Source organism: Saccopteryx bilineata, chromosome 3 (assembly GCF_036850765.1).
Source record: "Saccopteryx bilineata isolate mSacBil1 chromosome 3, mSacBil1_pri_phased_curated, whole genome shotgun sequence".
NCBI lineage: Eukaryota > Metazoa > Chordata > Mammalia > Chiroptera > Emballonuridae > Saccopteryx > Saccopteryx bilineata.
In genome coordinates, this window is record NC_089492.1 from 47,559,286 (window position 1) to 47,578,362 (window position 19,077).

The following is a 19,077-nucleotide window of genomic DNA, read 5'->3' on the forward strand; positions in this document are numbered from 1 at the left end:
CAATTCATGTTTGATAATACCATTTCTGTGGGGGATAGTGCACTTTATGCTGCTATCAAACACCTTTCTGTAAGGCCCTTCACACAAGAAGATCACCCCTTTCATAAAGGTACACACGCCTACGTACAGATTCATGAGAAAACCATGTTGTCACCTCCATTTGTAACAAAGTAGATTTTGCTGGTGGGTGAAGGAAACTAAGATTTTGAGCACAGATTAGGTGTTGGCACTTAGCTGGGTATGAAGCAAATTGAAGTGGTCTGGATTGTAAAGGCTCCTAGCAGCCAGGAGCCTACTACATCTATCAGCAGCAGAGTCCCTAACGGAGCCTCTGTTCTCCAGGCAGCCCTGCACCACATGCTTAAAATCATAAAAAATGGGAGGAGAGATTTTATTTGGATGAGGGTGTTTGTTTTAGGCATTGATGCAACATTGATCTTAAATAAGTGGCATTCACTTGCCAAACTGTTACTACAGGAATATTGAATGGCAAACTATCTCATGGAATGAATACAATTCTGAGGATCTTTTTTTAAATTAAATTTATTGGGATAACAGTGGTTCACAAATACATAGAGGTTTCAAGAACACAACTCAATAAAATATCATCCGCACACTGCATCATGCACCCATCACCCAAAGCAAAGTATCCTTCAGTCCCCGTTTCCTCTCCACTTTGCCCACCTCCACCTAGCCCCACCCCCTTTTCCTCTGGCTGTCACAACACTGGTCTGTGTCTTTGTGCTCTGTGTGTATGTTTGGGGCATATTTGTTTGCCTCCCCTTTTTATTAGGTGGATCTGCTATGTGTATTAGGTGGATCTGCTATGACTCTCAAACTCATTATAATGGCTTTACGATGAAGGTGTCTTGTGTGACTCAGTGGCACAATCTTCCAAATCACCGGAGCCTCATGCTCCAGGAATGTTTCTTTTGGATTATATGTACTTTTCCTGTTGTCATTGAGTCTTGAATGCTGTTGGCCTTTCCATGGATGAAGTTCACCCTTCAGGCTGGCTGACTGTAAGGGTAAACCTCAGTCACTGTGTGTGAGCTGCTGTGTAGGGGCTGGTACCTTCCAGAATCCCCCTTTGGATGTCCTGCTTATACAGCTAGTTGGGTCAAGCTCTGGTGTGGTCTGAAGCCCACCACTGGTTGTGTTGGTTCTGGGTCTACTTGGGTGGGGATTCAGATACAAGTCAATGTCAGACGTTGTTTGTAACCAGCTGTGGGCTACCACTCTTCACTGTTTGTGGCGGTGTCTACTGAGCCTAGGTATGCATGGGTTGGACCAATCTGTATATAAGGGTCAGCTTCCTCCAGCTTAGAGTTGGGGGCAGATCTGTAAATGGACTGAGGCTTCCTGAGTTTTGCCTCCACCTATCAGCTATTCCCCCCTCTACCTTCCCCTGAGGTTGCCTGGTTTTCCTCGAAAGTCTCCCAAAGAAAGACTGTAGAGTAGTACCAGGCTGGCCATGAATATCAGACCCTTTGACAGGTTACAAGCTTGTTAGGACAGCTAGTGGGTCCTCTGCTTGGGGTTTATGCAGTCAGACACTCCATGAGTGGAAAGTGGCCTCTACTCCAGAGCCATATTTGCAGTCTCTGCCAGAGTCTCCAGTCTCGTTCCCCCAGGAGGGGCTCGCTGCACATTCGGGTTGGGTGCAGCCAGCCATCCTCTCTGCAGGAGCAAGCTTAGCCACCCTGGGCTCAGAAGAACAGATCAAAGGGCTCCCTTTGGAGGTGATGTCAGCTTATCCTGCAGAACAAGAGCTAAGCACTTCATCTCAGTCACAGACAAGAGCCTCCGAGGGACTCACACTTGCAATGTCCCAGCTCTGAGCCACTTTCCCCTCCTCACCTCCCCTGTAGAACTAAGTCCAGTTGGGCGGGGTATTCAGGACTTGGCCGGGCTGATCCAAACAGTCTCCTGTTGGGCGTGTTACCCAGGACCTGTAGGCGGGGTGTGGACACTTCTTCCCTTCCTGGGGTAGCTCAGGCTGAGCTCTCAGGGAAGATAGGAGTGCCCCTGCATCCTGCAATGTAGCCACACACCCCAGCACCCGCCCATCTCATTCCCAGACGAAAGCTTCCCCAGGACACACACTCTGAAAGTCCCAGCTCTGTGCAGCACTCTGGTTCCTGTGCGTGGCTGAACTCATCAGGACAGGGCCAGCCAAGTGATTCAACAGGTAGGCAGAAGCACTGGCTGTGCATTCAAGGTAGGGGAAACTAGCTCTTTTTCCAAAGCCACATTGTTTAATCACTGCCTGAGTCTCTGCCTGGAACCTCCCAGAAAAAAAAAGGGAGGCCCCAAAAGTCACTGCTGGAGGTAGCCAGCGGACTCTCTGCAGGACCTAAGCACGGCAGAATGGCCTCACCAGCAGTCAGGGACCAGGCTATGCACTCCCCAGGTTACTGCTACAATAATAGGAGTGCTTGTGCCTGGGAAGGTGACATCTGGGTCTCCTGGGGGACTGAATCCTCACTGATTTTCACCACCGGATGCTATGCAGGCTCCTTTTCCTTTCTCTGTTGCTCTGGGTTAAAGATCCCTGTGTGGGGTTGAGACCCCCGTGCTCCTGGGGAAAGAGGTTTACAACTGCAGTAGCCCTCCATCTTCTCAGCTGCTGTACCTGGATTCGGGGGCCAGCCCTTTCTCGATCTCCCCCCTTCTTACCAGTCTTCATGTGGCTTCTTCTGTAAATTCTTGGTTATAATATTTTAGTTCGGCTAGTCTTCAGTTGCTAATTCAGGTTGATTGTTCTATAATTTAGCTCTGAATTTGGTTTGGGACCAGGCTTCTACCAACTCTGCAGCCATCTTAGAGTTTCCATTTCTAAGACTCTTATTCTAACCACTAACATTCTACTTCCTCATTGTAAGGTATTTCTCATTGCTGTTCTATTATTTATCTAAGTTAATCACTGAAAACATCAGTGTCCCTCTCACACAAGGCACAGGTACCACCGGCAGTGCTCAGTGCTGATGTCGAAGGATGCCTGCAGTCTATGCCCTAGCTTGCCCATCACTGGCACTGATGTGTTTGATATTAACAGAATGCACATTTCACTTTGTCCAATAGGTATTCTGTGGCTTCCCAAAGTGGAAGCTTGATTTTACGAACATTGACTCATCACATAACTTTAAAATGCCAATTCTAATCTCCACGTGGCAGCTAAGTTCACAGTATTTCAGAGCTTTCTAAGGGTGGTGCATGTTTCCACTGGCTGTCCTGCTGAGCATGGCCACATACTATTACATTCTCTGCTCAGGGCCCCGAGGCGCCTAACTACAGCTTCCTATATCTATATATAATTATTAAGTCTTTTTTAGACTAAAATAATTGAAAAGGCCTCTACAGAATAACCCCCTGTCTTGCAAGAGAGAAGACTGTCAGTCTGCCACAGTTTGTCAGCCCCAGCAGGTCTGGCCTCCCAGCCCTCCACACTAATGTTTCTGCCACCTCTTTTGAGTCCCGTCCACCACTGACCAGTTTGGACTTCCATGTCCTGTGTTAATTACCTCTGTCTTTGCCGGCTTCCTGGCTTAAGCCACTTGACTAGCCTTTGGATTCCATAGATTTTCTATTCTCTGAAACGAGGTCCACATCTGGGATGCCTGGCCCTGAAGTTATTCTTTATTCTCCACCACCATTTACTTTCTTCTTTGTTTTTTTTTTATCTTATTTTTATTAATTTTAATTCAGTGACATTGATAAATCAGGGTACATATGTTCCGAGAAAACATCTCCAGTTATTTTGACCTTTGATTATGCTGCATACCCCTCACTCAAAGTCAAATCGTCCTCCGTCACCTTCTATCTGGTTTTCTTTCTCCACCTACCCTCCCCCACTCCCTCCCTCTCCTTCCTTGCCCCTTCCCCACCCCTCCACCCCACACCCTGTTACCATCACATTCTTGTCCATGTCTGTCTCATTTTTATGTCCCATCTATGCATTGGTTTATATAGTTCTTAGTTTTTTCTGATTTACTTATTTCACTCTGTATAATGTTATCAAGGTCCATCCATGTTATTGTAAATGATCCGATGTCATCATTTCTTATGGCTGAGTAGTACTCCATAGTATATATGTACCAAAGCTTTTTAATCCACTCGTCCTCTGACGGACACTTGGGCTGTTTCCAGATCTTCGCTATTGTGAACAATGCTGCTATAAACATGGGGGTGCATTTCTCCTTCTGGAACCATTCTATGGTGTCCTTGGAGTATATTCCTAAAAGTGGGATGGCTGGGTCAAAAGGCAGTTCGATTTTCAATTTTTTGAGGAATGTCCATACTGTTTTCCACAGAGGCTGCACCAGTCTGCATTCCCACCAGCAATGCAGGAGGGTTCCCTTTTCTCCACATCCTTGCCAGCACTTATTCTGTGTTGTTTTGTTGATGAGTGCCATTCTAACCGGTGTGAGGTGATATCTCATTGTGGTTTTAATTTGCATTTCTCTAATGATTAATGATGTTGAGCATTTTTTCATATGCCTATTGGCCATCTGTATATCCTCTTTGGAGAAGTGTCTATTCATTTCTTTTGCCCATTTTTTGATTGAATTGTTTGTCTTTCTGGTGTTGAGATTTACAAGTTCTTTATAAATATACAAGTTCCTTATCAGACATACTGTCAAATATGTTCTCCCATTGTGTAGTTTGTCTTTTTATTCTGTTCTTACTGTCTTTGGCCGTGCAAAAGCTTTTTAATTTGATATAGTCCCATTTGTTTATCCTGTCTTTTATTTCACTTGCCCGTGGAAATAAATCGGCAAATATATCGCTGTGAGAGATGTCAGAGAGCTTACTGCCTATGTTTTCTTCTAAGATGCTTATGGTTTCACGCCTTACATTTAAGTCTTTTATCCATTTTGAGTTTATTTTTGTGAATGGTGTAAGTTGGTGGTCTAGTTTCATTTTTTTTAATTATATTTAAGTCTAAATGATATTTCATTTTTTAAAATTTTTTTTAAAGATTTTATTTATTCATTATGGGGGAGGAGAGAGAGAGAGAGAGAGAGAGAGAGAGAGAGAGAGAGAGAAGGGGGGAGGAGCATGAAGCATCAACTCCCATATGTGCCTTGACCAGGCAAGCCCAGGGTTTTGAACCGGCAACCTCAGCGTTTCCAGGTTGATGCTTTATCCACTGCGCCACCACAGGTCAGGCCTAGTTTCATTTTTTTTGCAGGTTGTTGTCCAATTTTCCCAACACCATTTGTTGAAGAGGCTGTCTTTACTCCATTGTATTTCCTTACCTCCTTTGTCAAATATCAGTTGTCCATAGAGCTGTGGGTTTATTTCTGGGTTCTCTGTTCTTTTCCATTGATCTATGTACCTGTTCTTATGCCAGTACCAGGCTGTTTTGAATACAATGGCCTTGTAGTATATAGCTTGATATCAGGAAGTGTGATACCTCCCCCTTTATTCTTCTTTTTTAAGATTGCTGAAGCTATTCATGTTCTCTTTTGGTTCCATATAAATTTTTGGAATATGTGATCTATATCTTTAAAGTATGTCACTGGTATTTTAATTGGTATTGCATTGAATTTATAAATTACTTTGGGTAATATAGATATTTTAATGATGTTTATTCTTCCTAACCATGAGCATGGTATATGCTTCCACTTGTTTGTATCTTCCTTGATTTCTTTTATCAATGTTTTATAATTTTCCGAGTACAAGTCTTTAGTCTCCTTGGTTAAATGTACTCCTAGGTACTTTATTTTTTTGGTTGCAGTAGTGAAGGGGATTGTTTTCTTAATTTCTCTTTCTGATTGTTCATTGTTGGTATATAAAAATGAGTCTGATTTCTGAGTATTAATTTTATATCCTGCCACCTTGCTGAATTCATTTATCAGGTCCAGTAGTTTTTCGACTGAGACTTTAGGATTTTCTATATACAATATCATATCATCTGCAAATAATGATAGCTTTACTTCTTCTTTTCCAACTTGAATGCCTTTTATTTCTTCTTCTTGTCTGATTGCTGTGGCTAGGACTTCCAGGACTATGTTGACTAAGAGCGGTGAAAGGGGGCACCCCTGCCTTGTTCCTGATCTTAAGGGGATTGCTTTTAATTTTTGCCCATTGAGTATCATGTTGGCTGTGGGTTTCTCATAGATGGCTTTTATCATGTTGAGGTATGTTCCCTGTATTCCTACTTTGCTGAGAGTTTTGATCATGAATGGTGCTGGATTTTATCAAATGCTTTTTCTGCATCTATTGAAATTATCATGTGGTTTTTATGCTTCCTTTCATTTATGTGATAAATAACATTGAATGATTTGCGAATATTGTACCAGCCTTGCCTCCCCAGAATAAATCCCACTTGATCATGGTGAATGATACTTTCCATATATTGTTGGATCCGGTTTGCTTATATTTTGTTGAGGATTTTAGCATCTATATTCATCAGGGATATTGCCCTATAATTTTCTTTCTTTGTGTTGTCTTTGCCTGGTTTTGGAATCAGAATTATGCTCGCCTCATAAAAGGAGCTTGGAAGTCTTCCTTCCTCTTGAATTTTTTGAAATAGCTTGAGAAGGATAGGAGTTAGTTCTTCTTTGAATAGTTGGTAGAATTCACTTGTGAAGCCATCTGGCCCAGGACTTTTCTTTGTTGGGAGTTTTTTGATAACTGTTTTGATCTCATTTGGTGTAATTGGTCTGTTTAGGTTTTCTGATTCTTCCAGACTGATTTTTGGAAGATTGTATGTTTCAAGGAATTTGTCCATTTCATCTAGGTTGTCTAGTTTTTTGGCATACAGTTCTTCATAGTATTTTCTTACATTCCTTTGTATTTCTGTTGTGTCAGTTGTTATTTCTCCCCTCTTATTTCTAATTTTATTTATTTGAGTCCTCTCTTTTTCTTGGTGAGTCTAGTTAAAGGTTCATCAATCTTGTTTACCTTTTCAAAAAACCAGCTCCTAGTTTCATTGATCCTCTGTATTGTTTCTTTAGTCTCTATGTCATTTATTTCTGCTCTGATCTTTATTATTTCCTTCCTTCTACTACATTTAGGCTTTACTTGCTGTTCTTTTTCTAGTTCTTTTAGATGCAGGGTTAAGTTGTTTATTTGAGCTTTTTCTAGCTTCTTAAAGTGTGCCTGTAGTGCTATGAACTTCCCTCTCAGTACTGCTTTTGCTGTGTCCATAAAATTTGAGTTGTTATATGCTCGTTATCATTCGTTTCTAGGAATTTTTTTATTTCTTCTTTGATCTCATTCTTAATCCATTCGTTATTTAACAACCTGCTATTTAGTTTCCATGTGTTTGAGAATTTTTGAGCTTTTCTGTTGTGGTTGATTACTAGTTTCATGCCATTGTGATCAGAGAAAGTGTTTGATATGATTTCAATCTTTTGAAATTTGTTGAGACCACTTTTGTGCCTTAACATGTGGTCTATCCTAGAGAATGTACTATGAGCACTTGAAAAGAATGTATATTCTGCTGCTTTAGGGTGAAAGGTTCTGTAGATGTCTATTAAATCGAGTTGATCTAGTGTATCCTTTAAGTCTGCTGTTTCTTTGTTAATTTTCTTTCTTGAATATCTATCTAGTGATGTTAGTGGGGTATTAAAATCCCCTACTATTATAGTGTTGCTGTTGGTCTCGCTCTTTATATCCATCAAAATCTGCTTTATATATTTAGGTGCTCCTATATTACGTGCATAGATATTTATAATAGTTATATCTTCCTGTTGGATTGCTCCCTTTATCATTATTTAGTGGCCTTCTTTATCTCTTACTGTGTTCTTTGTTTTAAAGTCCATTTTGTCTGATATAAGTATTGCTACCCCAGCTTTTTTTTCATTTCCATTAGCATGAAATGTTTTTTTTCCATCCTTTTACCTTCAACCTATGTGCATCTTTCGTTTTAAGGTGTGTCTCTTGTAGACAGCATATATATGGGTCCTGTTTTCTTATCCACGTAGCTACCCTATGTCTTTTGATTGAATCATTTAATCCATTTACATTTAGGGTTATTATTGACACGTAATTGTTTATTGCCATTTTTTTCTTTAAAGCTGTATTTCTCTTTTGCTATATTCTTTTCCCACTTTGGTCTGTTTACACCATGCCCCTTAACATTTCCTGCAGCATTGGTTTGGTTATAATGAATTCCTTGAGGTTTTTTTTGTCTGGGAAACTTTTTTTTCTCCTTCAATTTTAAATGATAGCCTTGCTGGATAAAGTAGTCTTGGTTATAGGTTCTTGTTCTGCATTACTTTGAATATTTCTTGCCATTCCCTTCTGGCCTCAAGTGTTTCTGTTGAGAAGTCGGATGTCATCCTTATAGGGGCTCCTTTATAGGTGATAACTTTTTTTTCTCTTGCAGCTTTTAATATTTTCTCTTTATCGCTTAGCTTTGGTATTTTAATTATGATGTGTCTTGGTATTCTTTGGGTTTCTCTTTAATGGAGTCCTCTGTGCTTCTTGGACTTGTGAGAGTTTCTTTTGCATTAATTTAGGGAAGTTTTCAGCTATGATATGATTGAACAAAGTCTCTATCCCTTGTTCTTTTTCTTCTTCTTCAGGAACCCCTATGATGCGGATGTTATTTCTCTTCATGTTGTCACAGAGCTCTCTAAGAGTTTCCTCTGACATTTTGAGTCTCTTTTCTCTTTTCTTCTCTGCTTTCATGCCTTCATTCCAGTTGTCCTCCAACTCGCTGATTCGATCCTCAACTGTATCCATCCTGTTTTTAATTCATTCCGTTGTGGTCTTCATTTCTGATATTGTATTTGTCATCTCCGACTGATTCTTTTTTAATATTTCAATATCCTTTTTTATACTTGCTATTTCTTTATTTAGGTGTTCGTGATGACCATCCATTGTTCTAAGACCCCTAAGCATCCTTACAATCATTATTTTAAACTCCGCATCTGGAAGTTTGATTATTTCCATATCACTCAGTTCATCTCCTGAAGGTCTCTCTTGTGGTTTCATTTGGATTGCACTTTTTTGTCTTCTCATTGTGCCTGGGTATCTGGGTGTTTTCTTTGTAGAGCTAGTTGAGTCTAGGCTTGGTGTTGTCTGTCTCTAGTTTTTACTTGTGTTGTTTCGAAGTCTTCTTGGGTTGGCTTCAGCTATTATTTGTAATCCACTTTAGGATTTGGGCTGCTTTGAAGTCTTGATTTGTTTGTTTTCTTAACAGGTGATTGTCTTGTTTGCTGATCTCAGCAGGGGGCTTATTTGAAACTGTATCCAGGAATGCGGTGGGTGTGACCTGAGGCTTTGAAATCCTCTTCTGCCAGTTAATCTCTCTGGGGGCAGGTTGCCTTCTCAGCTTCAGTAAGGGGAGGTGTATCAGATCTCCAAGGAGACTTGAGTTACTGCCCCTCCTCCCCACTTCTTGTTTTCAGCTGTGTCTTGTTACGCTGATTGGAGCTGGAGAGATGTCTGTATCTCTGTGACCTGGAAGTACTTTTGTATTTTGCTTTGTGGAAGGATCAGCCCCTCCCCCAGTTATGGCCGCCTCCAGTACTGAATGAGTCAGCTTTTTATGTCATCACCTATATTCCTCTCCCCCTCACCATCCATCTCTCTCTTTCTCCTTTCTTTTTGGAAGACAAGCGGGCCCTTTCAACACTCCTTGTTCCCTGGTCAACAGGTATGTGGCTGTGAGCAATATTTACTGCTCTTTATCCTTGGAATTGAGAGCCCAGCCTCAGCGCCCCCCCTCTCCCCCTGTTCCTGTAAGCAGGGGAGATTCAGGCACTCTCTACCCGGTTTGTTGTGGCTTCTTCTTTGCTCCTTGATTTTTGAAAACTGTTCTTGTAGTCCAGATTTGGTTTTTCACGCTGATTGTTCATAAATTAGTTTATAATCCAGTTCGGTGGTGTGAGCTGGGAGTCTGTGCGTCTGCCTACTCCGCTGCCATCTTCAGGTCTCCGTGATATCTAAAATTAACCACTATTTACTTTCTTAGAAATCTTAGGCCAGCATAGGTTCTTCCCTTCTCTCATCATCCATGACCATGTTCTTCTGTCTTTGCCTGGAAATAACACCTGCTTGCATGCTGACAGAGGCCAAGAGATGACAGTTGTGTGAGGGTCCGGATTAGAGGGAAGTGGCGAGGGCCCATAGGATAAATTAACAAGATGGTGCTTCATCCATGGGGTGTTGACCTAGTGCTGCCAGAGCCACAGGTTACTTAAGACAACAGGAAATTTGAATTCTGTGTAAAACTACCTAATTTTTAATATTTGTTACTGATTTTAAAATATTTTAATACTGGATAAACCAAAACAAATTGCTGTCTGAAGTTGGCCTGGGAACATTAGTTTTGTTTTTAGCGAGAGAGAAAGAGACAAAAAGGAGAGAGATGAGAAGCATCAACTCATAAGTTGTGGCACTTTAGTTCATTAACTGTTTCTCATACGTGCCATGACCAGAGGGCTCCAGCAGAGCCATTGAGTGACTCCTTGCTGAAGCCACCGATCTTGGGCTTCAAGCCAGCGACCATGGAATCATGTCGATGATCCCACACTCAAGCCAGTGACCTTGGGCTTCAAACCTGGGACCTCAGCGTCCCAGGTTGACACTGTATCCAGTGTTCAGGTGGGAACATCACTTTTAGCCTGACTATATTCTAACAGACAACTTGGCATTGATTAAGGCAATAAACTCATACTCTGTCTAAGAAGACACACTCTAAAAGTTCACTTTTCATGTCATCCTCTACATTTTTCTAAGCGTTATATCTCTGAAAGAAAAATTTTATCTAACCTTTTAGTGTCAACCCATTGTTGATTCATTGACATCAAGAAATAAATGCTGGAATGCACTCTATCTAGTTTATTTTCAACCCCTGGTACTGTAGTCAGGTGGCCTCCTTTTTCACAAGCCCTTAACCACATGGTGTTTCCGGCCCTCGCCCTCCACACAGTTGAACACGGATAGGTTCCTGCCACACCCAACCATGAGACTCATTCCACCAAAATGATACCTCTATATTGCTCTCCCCACCCAACCTTTTTCTCCCCACCCCCTTTTACTCCCTTCTTTATAAATGCTTTTTAAGTTTTTTGGTTTTTCAGAAATATAATTTTGATTTTAAATTAAGAATAATGCATCCCTGGCCAGTTTGCTCAGTGGATAGAGCATCGGCCGAGCATGTAGATGTCCCAGGTGCAATCCCCTGTCAGGCACACATGAGAAGTGACATCTGCCTCTCTTCCCCTCCCTCTCCTCCTTCTCTGTCTCTTACCCTCTTGCAGCCAGTAGCTTGATTGTTTTCAGCCTCAGCCCCAGGCGCTCAGGATAACTTGGTTGGTCTCAGTGTTGACTTCAGGCACTGAGGATAGCTCAGTTGACTTGAGCATCAACCCCAGAAAGGGGTTGCCGAGTGGATCCCGGTCAGGGCACATGCAGGAGTCTGACTCTCTATCTCCACTCTTCTCACTATGAATGAATGAATGAGTGAATGAGTGAATGAGTGAATGAATGAAGGCAAGCATTGAAATCCTCAAAAATTATGTCTTTCCTATTACTACCGCTTTCCCTGTCTTATCTTTTCTTATTTCCTCTTTCCTTTCTTTTTTTCTTACTATTTATCGTACTAGCCTTCTTTCAGTTTCTCAAACATGGAAAAGCTCTTTCCTGTCACAGGGTTTCTCTGTTGTAAATGCTTTTATTCTCAACTGTCAGGTTCCTTTTTCTTGAGGACTCAACTTAAAAGATCACCTCTTTTTAGAAAACTTCCCTGACCACCATGGCTAGACCATTTAACCCCAGTGTTGTTTCTCAAGGCACTGTGCTTATTTCCTTCCTAGAACCACCACAGTTTGATTGTATATTTATCTGTGTGTTCAGTCTCTTCCTACGTTGGGCAAGATTACTTGTTACCACATACCTAACACTTCACAGAATGCCTAGGCAAGTGGCAATTCTACTGTATTTAACACATAGATAGACGGATCATAGATTCACTAGACACCCACAAAAGACCAGGATACTGTTTTAGAGCATACCAATGATGCCATTATTTTTAAGAATCTTGTGAAAATTATTCATGCCTCTGCAGTCTCTCTATACCTGCCTACATCTATTACACTTCTGTTGACTGACTTGGTAATTTTGTACTTGTTTCATTTATTGTGTTCAAGCAAATTAAGAGTCTTTTAGGGGCGAAAAGAACAATTCACACTTAAATCTATTAATTCAGAATGAAAAGTTTCCAAATACTCTTAAAATTTACAGATAATGATTAAACAACGTGTATCGTTCATAGCACATGCTACATATCCAGAAGACCTTGATTTCTGATGGAAATAAATTGAAGGAACAAATAGAGGATTGACTTTTGGAACAACATAGTAAGGACACAGTAGATTCTCTTCCTAAAAATCAAACATTTTAACTGGAGAAAACTATTTTTAAAAATCATTTAAAGCCTCTGGAAATTATTTTAAGGGCATATGGCATGCCATGATAAACTATTTAATTGGTTATAATTAAGGTATAGATGGTCTTATTAGGTACTTCATGATGTAAAATGAAAGTAATTAGGAGTCAATTGAATGGGCAAAGACACTCATAGCAAGCTAAATAACATAGACTTTAATTCACTCACAGTTAAAATGAGTGGCCGGCTAAGTCTAGGTCCTTGCTTCAGTGGGGCCCCAAACGAACTTGCTTGGAGAGGCAGAGTGCTCCGTGGCAGTTGCCAAGTGATTATGGTGGGCGACATGGAGTCTGCGTTGGAGTCTCAGGAGACTGACTTGATCTTCACCCCAGCTACTTATAAATGGCTTGGCCACTCGTCTTAACATAGGGTAACACACTTGGGGAAATTCCACTCATAATCACAGAGTCAACACATATGTTATCTCACGGTTACATCCTTGGGGGAATTTCTATCTTAATCACAGCTCGCATACTTAGTTATCTTGGGAAGTCACACATGAGTATTGCATTAATACACTCATTATGAATTTTGACACTAAACCTTGGCACACATTTCAAATATATGGAGTTACCTCAAAAGGGCATAAAGTGGTTATACCTAAGTCACTCTTAGTTTCCTTTTTACATTTTATATTAATTTGGTTTTATGTTTACTATAACACGGCAAACGGAGAAACATTTCATCAGCGGAATCAAGAAAGTCTACTAAATCTCAGTAAGAAAAATGAGTGTGAGTGTGTCGCCCTTAAGCCATGACCTACTCCCCAACCAACCAAATTTATCTCATGAAGACTACTCTGGGGCTTTTCTCCACAATCAGGAAGATGGCCCCTCTTACCTCATCTCCCAATCTAGGATACATATGCACTTAGGGAGGTCTGTCCACCAGCTTCTCTTATTAACTATTCCATGTTGTAAAAGCGCTACCCCAAGTGTCTCAGGCTAAGAATACTGGCACGGTTGTCCTATTCCGGCTCACCCATATGGTAGAGGCACAATGTCAGAGAGGCAAGCCCAAAAAAGCACCACCAGCAGTAGCAGCACCCACTGTAGGACAGAAGTGTCACTTCAGGAGAAGAGGTACTATCTCCACCCCTAGTTCTATGAAGTGGCACAGAGGTTGCACCCAGATGTTGACAGGTTATAAGAAAGAAGAGCTCTGTAGTGCTGTTTGAGAGAACTGATTTTATTTGGAACAGAGCAAGAGAAATCATGCCCAAGGCCATTGTTGAAAATAATAAGGATCTTGGTAGAGAATAACTCACAGATTGCTTATAGCTCCATAATACTATATCAGCAAGCAAATGTTTATCAGAGATAATCAGTGAATAGAGGCAGCCAAGAAGAGTGCTCTGGGATTACAGTCAAACTTCAGAGTCGAGAAGGATGTGTTTGGCTGCACACACACTCAGAAGCAATCAGAGCAGCCCACAGGGACGATTTGGGTTACAGAACCACCTCCAATCACAAGCTGCTCTGAGCCATGGAAACTCCTAGGAAGCCAGGCTTTAAAGGTAAATCACATACATCCCTAGCTGTCTGGCATGTCCACAAAAAGAAATACAAGCCTAGGCTGAAGGGAAGGGGATGAAGACAAAACCCTATATTCCTTAAACTATCATAGCAACCTTCAAAACATGTTAAAGAGTAAAAATCTAACTGGCTAAGGGGGCTTAAACATATCCTCTCAATAACAGGTGAATTATGCTGACTAGGGGCAAACCCTAAGTAGCCATGGAAAGAGATAAAAACAAGACGAAAAAAATCTGACCTGACCAGGCAGTGGCGCAGTGGATAGAGCGTCAGACTGGGATGCAGAGGACCCAGGTTCGAGACCCCAAGGTCGCCAGTTTGAGCACGGGCTCATCTGGTTTGAGCAGAGCTCACCAGCTTGGACCCAAGGTCACTGGCTTGAGCATAGGGTTACTCGGTCTGCTGAAGGCCTGCGGTCAAGGCACATATGAGAAAGTAATCAATGAACAACTAGGTGTCACAACGAAAAACTAATGTTGATGCTTCTCATCTCTCTCCATTCCTGTCTGTCTGTCCCTATCTATCCCTCTGACTCTCTCTCTAAAAAAAAAATCTGGGCAGGAACATCAGAATCTGCAACCCACAGGGAAAGGTAATTCAGACAAGTCACTAAACAAGTGAATAAACTACAATGCAAATAAGAAGAGCATCAACCCCTGGAGTGAAGGGAGAAATTGGAAATATGTATTTAGAGTTTCCACAGCATATTATCCAAAATATTCAGTTGTCAGCAAAAAATTACAAGATGTGCAAATAAACAGGAAAATATATCATGCGCAGTGGGAAAAGCAGACAGGAGAAACTGTTTTTGAGAAGGCTCAAATGTTGGACTTAGCAAAGATTTCAAAGCATTAATTATAAATATTTCAAAGAACTACAGGGAACCATGTCTGAAGATTAAAGGGTGGTACGGTGATAATGTTTAATCAAATGGAAAATAATAAAAAATATACAAACTATAAAATAGAACCAATAAAAATTCTTCAGTTGGAAAATACAATAATTAAATTAAAAATTCACTAGATAGGCTCAATATTAGATTTGAGCTGGCAGAAGAAAAGGTTAGTGAACTTGAATCTAGAGTACTTGAGCTAATACAATCTGAAAGAAATAAAGAATGAAGAGTGCTTGCTTTGGTAGCACTTATACTAAAACAGGAACAATACAGAGATTAGTATAGTTCCTGCTTAAGAATGACATTCAAATTTGTGAAGTGTTACATATTTTTAAGATCTTGGACAAATTTAAAGTTTGATGAAAGAGGGGTGTTGTAATTTTAATAGGATGTTAAAACGTAAAATCAAATTTATGACTAGAGTATTTTAGAGATTTAAAAGTACTTATGAAGAACTTTTAACAGCTTAGTCTTTATGGATAATTAGAACACAACAAAATAAATCATCTTCATACAAATATGTCTATCTCCCAAAGGCAAATATTCTGTGGGGTGAAAAACTGCAAATGAAATGAGGAACATTATTAAATACACCAACGTACATGTAATGAGAGTGCTAGGAAGGCAGGAAGTAGGGGCTGCCGAAAAAATACTTGAAGAGATAATAGCTAAAGACATATCAAATTTGATTGCAACACTACACATTCAAGAAGCTTAATGAACTTCAAGTTGGATAAACCTAAAGAGATCCATACCTGACCAGGCGGTGGCGCAGTGGATAGAACATCGGACTGGGATGCAGAGGACCCAGGTTCAAGACCCCGAGGTTGCCAGCTTGAGCCACGGGCTCATCTGGTTTGAGCAAAAATCCCACCAGCTTGAACCCAAGGTCGCTGGCTCCAGCAAGGGGTTACTCGGTCTGCTGAAGGCCCGAGGTCAAGGCACATATGAGAAAGCAATCAATGAACAACTAAGGTGTTGCAACGCGCAATGAAAAACTAATGATTGATGCTTCTCATCTCTCTCCATTCCTATCTATCCCTCTCTCTGACTCACTCTCTGTCTCTGTAAAAAAAATAAATAAAAAAAAAATAAAAAAAAAGAGAGATCCATACCCAAAGACATCATAGTCAAAATGTTGAAAACTAAAGACAGAGAAAATCTTCACGGCATCAAATGAGAGGTGACTCATCATATAACAAGGGAGCCTCACTAAGATAATAGCTGACTTCTCGAAAGCTATGGGACAATATTCAAAATACTGAAACAGATAACTCATGTCTCTTTTTTTTTTTAGCTTTTAAATACTGAGTTTAAGTCAGTAGGCTTAACATTTTTTTGTTTTATCTTAGGCAACTCATCTCCTCAGTTTTATAAAATCCAAAGGCCACAGTTGTTCATGTTCATTTTGAAGTAATGTAGCTTTTTACTTCTTTGAACCAGACCTAAATATAAGACACAAAACTCTAATTTCTAGTCCTAGCCAGATTGCTCAGTTGGTTAGAGCATTATCCCAAAGCACAGGTTACTAGTTCAGTCCTCAGTCAGGACATATACAGAAACAGATCGATGTTCCTGTCTCTGTCTCTCTCAAAACAATAAAATAAACAGTAAAAAAAAACTTAATTTTTGTATAAATTTTCTTTTTCCAGTCATAGAACCATGACAAATGTGTTTGTGCTATATAAATGTCTTATAGCCACACATATTAAATAATGTTAGGCATGTGTGAAAATTTTAAGACTAGTTATCTTAAGATAGATGGTACATTCTTAGGGGGATCACCTGCTACAATAAATATCACTTAGACACAGTTCACCGACCTAAAATCATATGTTCATCAGGTGACCAGTCAGAGATTTCCTTGTGGTGTTGGGTTTAAAATATCATATTAGCGAGGAGAATTGAAAGCAGTAATAATTATATTTGATTTTTTTATATATTTTTTCATACTACAACATATTGGTGCTATTGATGATTTTCAAGGAATACCTGTTAGTATATTTGAGTATTAATGTTTGATAAAACATAATTTGGAAATGTTTTAATGAGTATAATTTTTATTTATTTATTTATTTTTATTTTTAAAAATATTTTATTTATTGATTTTTAGAGAGAGGGGAGAGAGAGAGAGAGAAAGAAGGGGGAGGAGCAGGAAGCATCAACTCCCATATGTGCCTTGACCAGGCAAGCCCAAGGTTTCGAACCGGCAACCTCAGTGTTCCAGGTTGACGCTTGGAAATGTTTTAAATAGGTTGCCACTTGTTCACTTATGCTGTTACTTTTACTGTTCTTTGAAAGGTTGATTAGCCTGACCAGGCGGTGGTGCAGTGGATAGAGCATTGGACTGCAATGCAGAGGACCCACATTCAAAACCCTGAGGTTGCCAGCTTGAGCGCAGCTCACCAGCTTGAGCACAGGGTAGCTGGCTTGAGTGTGAGATCATAGACATGAACCAATGGTCACTGGCTTGAACAAGGGGTCACTCACTGTGCTGTAGCCCCCCAGTCAAGGCACATATGAGAAAGCAATCAATGAACAACTAAGGCGTCACTACAAAGAATTGATGCTTCTCATCTCTCCTTCCTTCCTGTCTGTCTGTCCTTGTTCCTCTCTCTGTATTTCTCTCTGTCCCTGTCACCAAAAAAAAAAAAGAAAAGAAAGAAAGGTTGATTAAATGATTAAGTATCTGTAGTGTTTTGGTTCCTCTAATTCTTTATCCTTTAGACAGTGCTGTCCAATAGGGTGGCCACTAGTCACAAGTGATTATTTAAATTTAAAATAATTAAATTTAAATAAAATTTAAAATTCAGTTTATCACTCACATTAAACACATTGGAAGCACTCAATAACGTCATGTGGCTAGTGGCTACCAATTAGACAACACAGATATAGAACATAATAACGTCAGCACAGAGAGTTCTCTTACACCACACATTGCTTTATTTGTTTGTTTGTTTTTTCTGAGAGAGAAACAGGAACATTGAGCTGCTCCTGTATGTTCCCTGACCAGGGAATTGAACTGGCAACCTTCACGCTCCAGAACAACACTCCAACCGACCGAGCTATCCAGCCAGGGTGACACCACACATTGCTTTAGACGGAAGGTCTATTCCTTATTGCTTACTAAATAGATTAGTTACACCTACACTTGAATAGGTGTGAATAGATTAGTTACACCTACACTTGAAATATGATGGAAGTTTAGCTCCAGAAATTAGCCTGGTAATTCTCCACTTTTGTACATTTAAAGCCATATTCATGTCAAAATATGTTCATATATTCATTTTATTTCAGTTTTAGTTTGCTTATTTAATATTGTATAGTCTTGGACAAGATATTAAACCTTTCTGATTTTTGTCTTCTATATGCTGAAGATATCACCTAGCTCTTAGGCCTTTTGAGGATAAAACAATGCAAATAGTATGGTGCCTGATACTAACCAATTGCTATAAAGATAAATTTCTAACACGCATACTATGAGAAAAATGTTTATATTTTAAGTTTCTAATTTGTGAGAAAATTTGTTATGCAGAAGTAGATAACTAATGCAATAATTGATCAGTAAAGCAGACAAAATTAGTAAAGATGTGGATTTTAAAAATATTCTTAAGTAGGCCCTGGCCGGTTGGCTCAGCGGTAGAGCGTCGGCCTAGCGTGCGGAGGACCCGGGTTCGATTCCCGGCCAGGGCACATAGGAGAAGCACCCATTTGCTTCTCCACCCCTCCGCTGCGCCTTCCTCTCTGTCTCTCTCTTCCCCTCCCGCAGCCAAGGCTCCATTGGAGTAAAGATGGCCCGGGCGCTGGGGATGGCTCTGTGGCCTCTGCCCCAGGCGCTAGAGTGGCTCTGGTCGCAACATGGCGACACCCAGGAGGGTCGCAACATGGCGACGCCCAGGATGGGCAGAGCATCGCCCCCTGGTGGGCAGAGCGTCGCCCCCTGGTGGGCGTGCCGGGTGGATCCCGGTCGGGCGCATGCGGGAGTCTGTCTGACTGTCTCTCCCTGCGCCACCGCCTGGTCAGACTATTCCTCACCTCTCTTAACACAAGCAATCCTTTCTACCTTTATAAAGCAGAACCACAAAAATGTTTAAATTTATCCTGTCTTCGGTGTATATTGACAAACAATAATGTGTACAGAACAGTGTGGGTAAAGTGCATCAGTGTAGTTAGGCAAGTATTAACTTAATTGCATGGGAGTGGAATTAGGACCACCCTGGTTCTGCTGTCTTGCC

The 19,077-nt window shown here is 40.7% G+C and overlaps 1 protein-coding gene and 1 non-coding gene across 3 annotated transcripts in view; both read left to right on the forward strand.

The window, feature by feature from the left end:
* The window catches only part of SPIDR (scaffold protein involved in DNA repair), a 451,079-nt gene that overhangs the window by 337,109 nt on the left and 94,893 nt on the right, over positions 1–19,077 (forward strand). The gene's annotated exons all lie outside the window — the stretch shown is intronic.
* Positions 15,072–15,175, forward strand: LOC136332716 (U6 spliceosomal RNA). Its single transcript, XR_010730876.1, has one exon. It is a non-coding gene; the product is annotated as a U6 spliceosomal RNA (small nuclear RNA).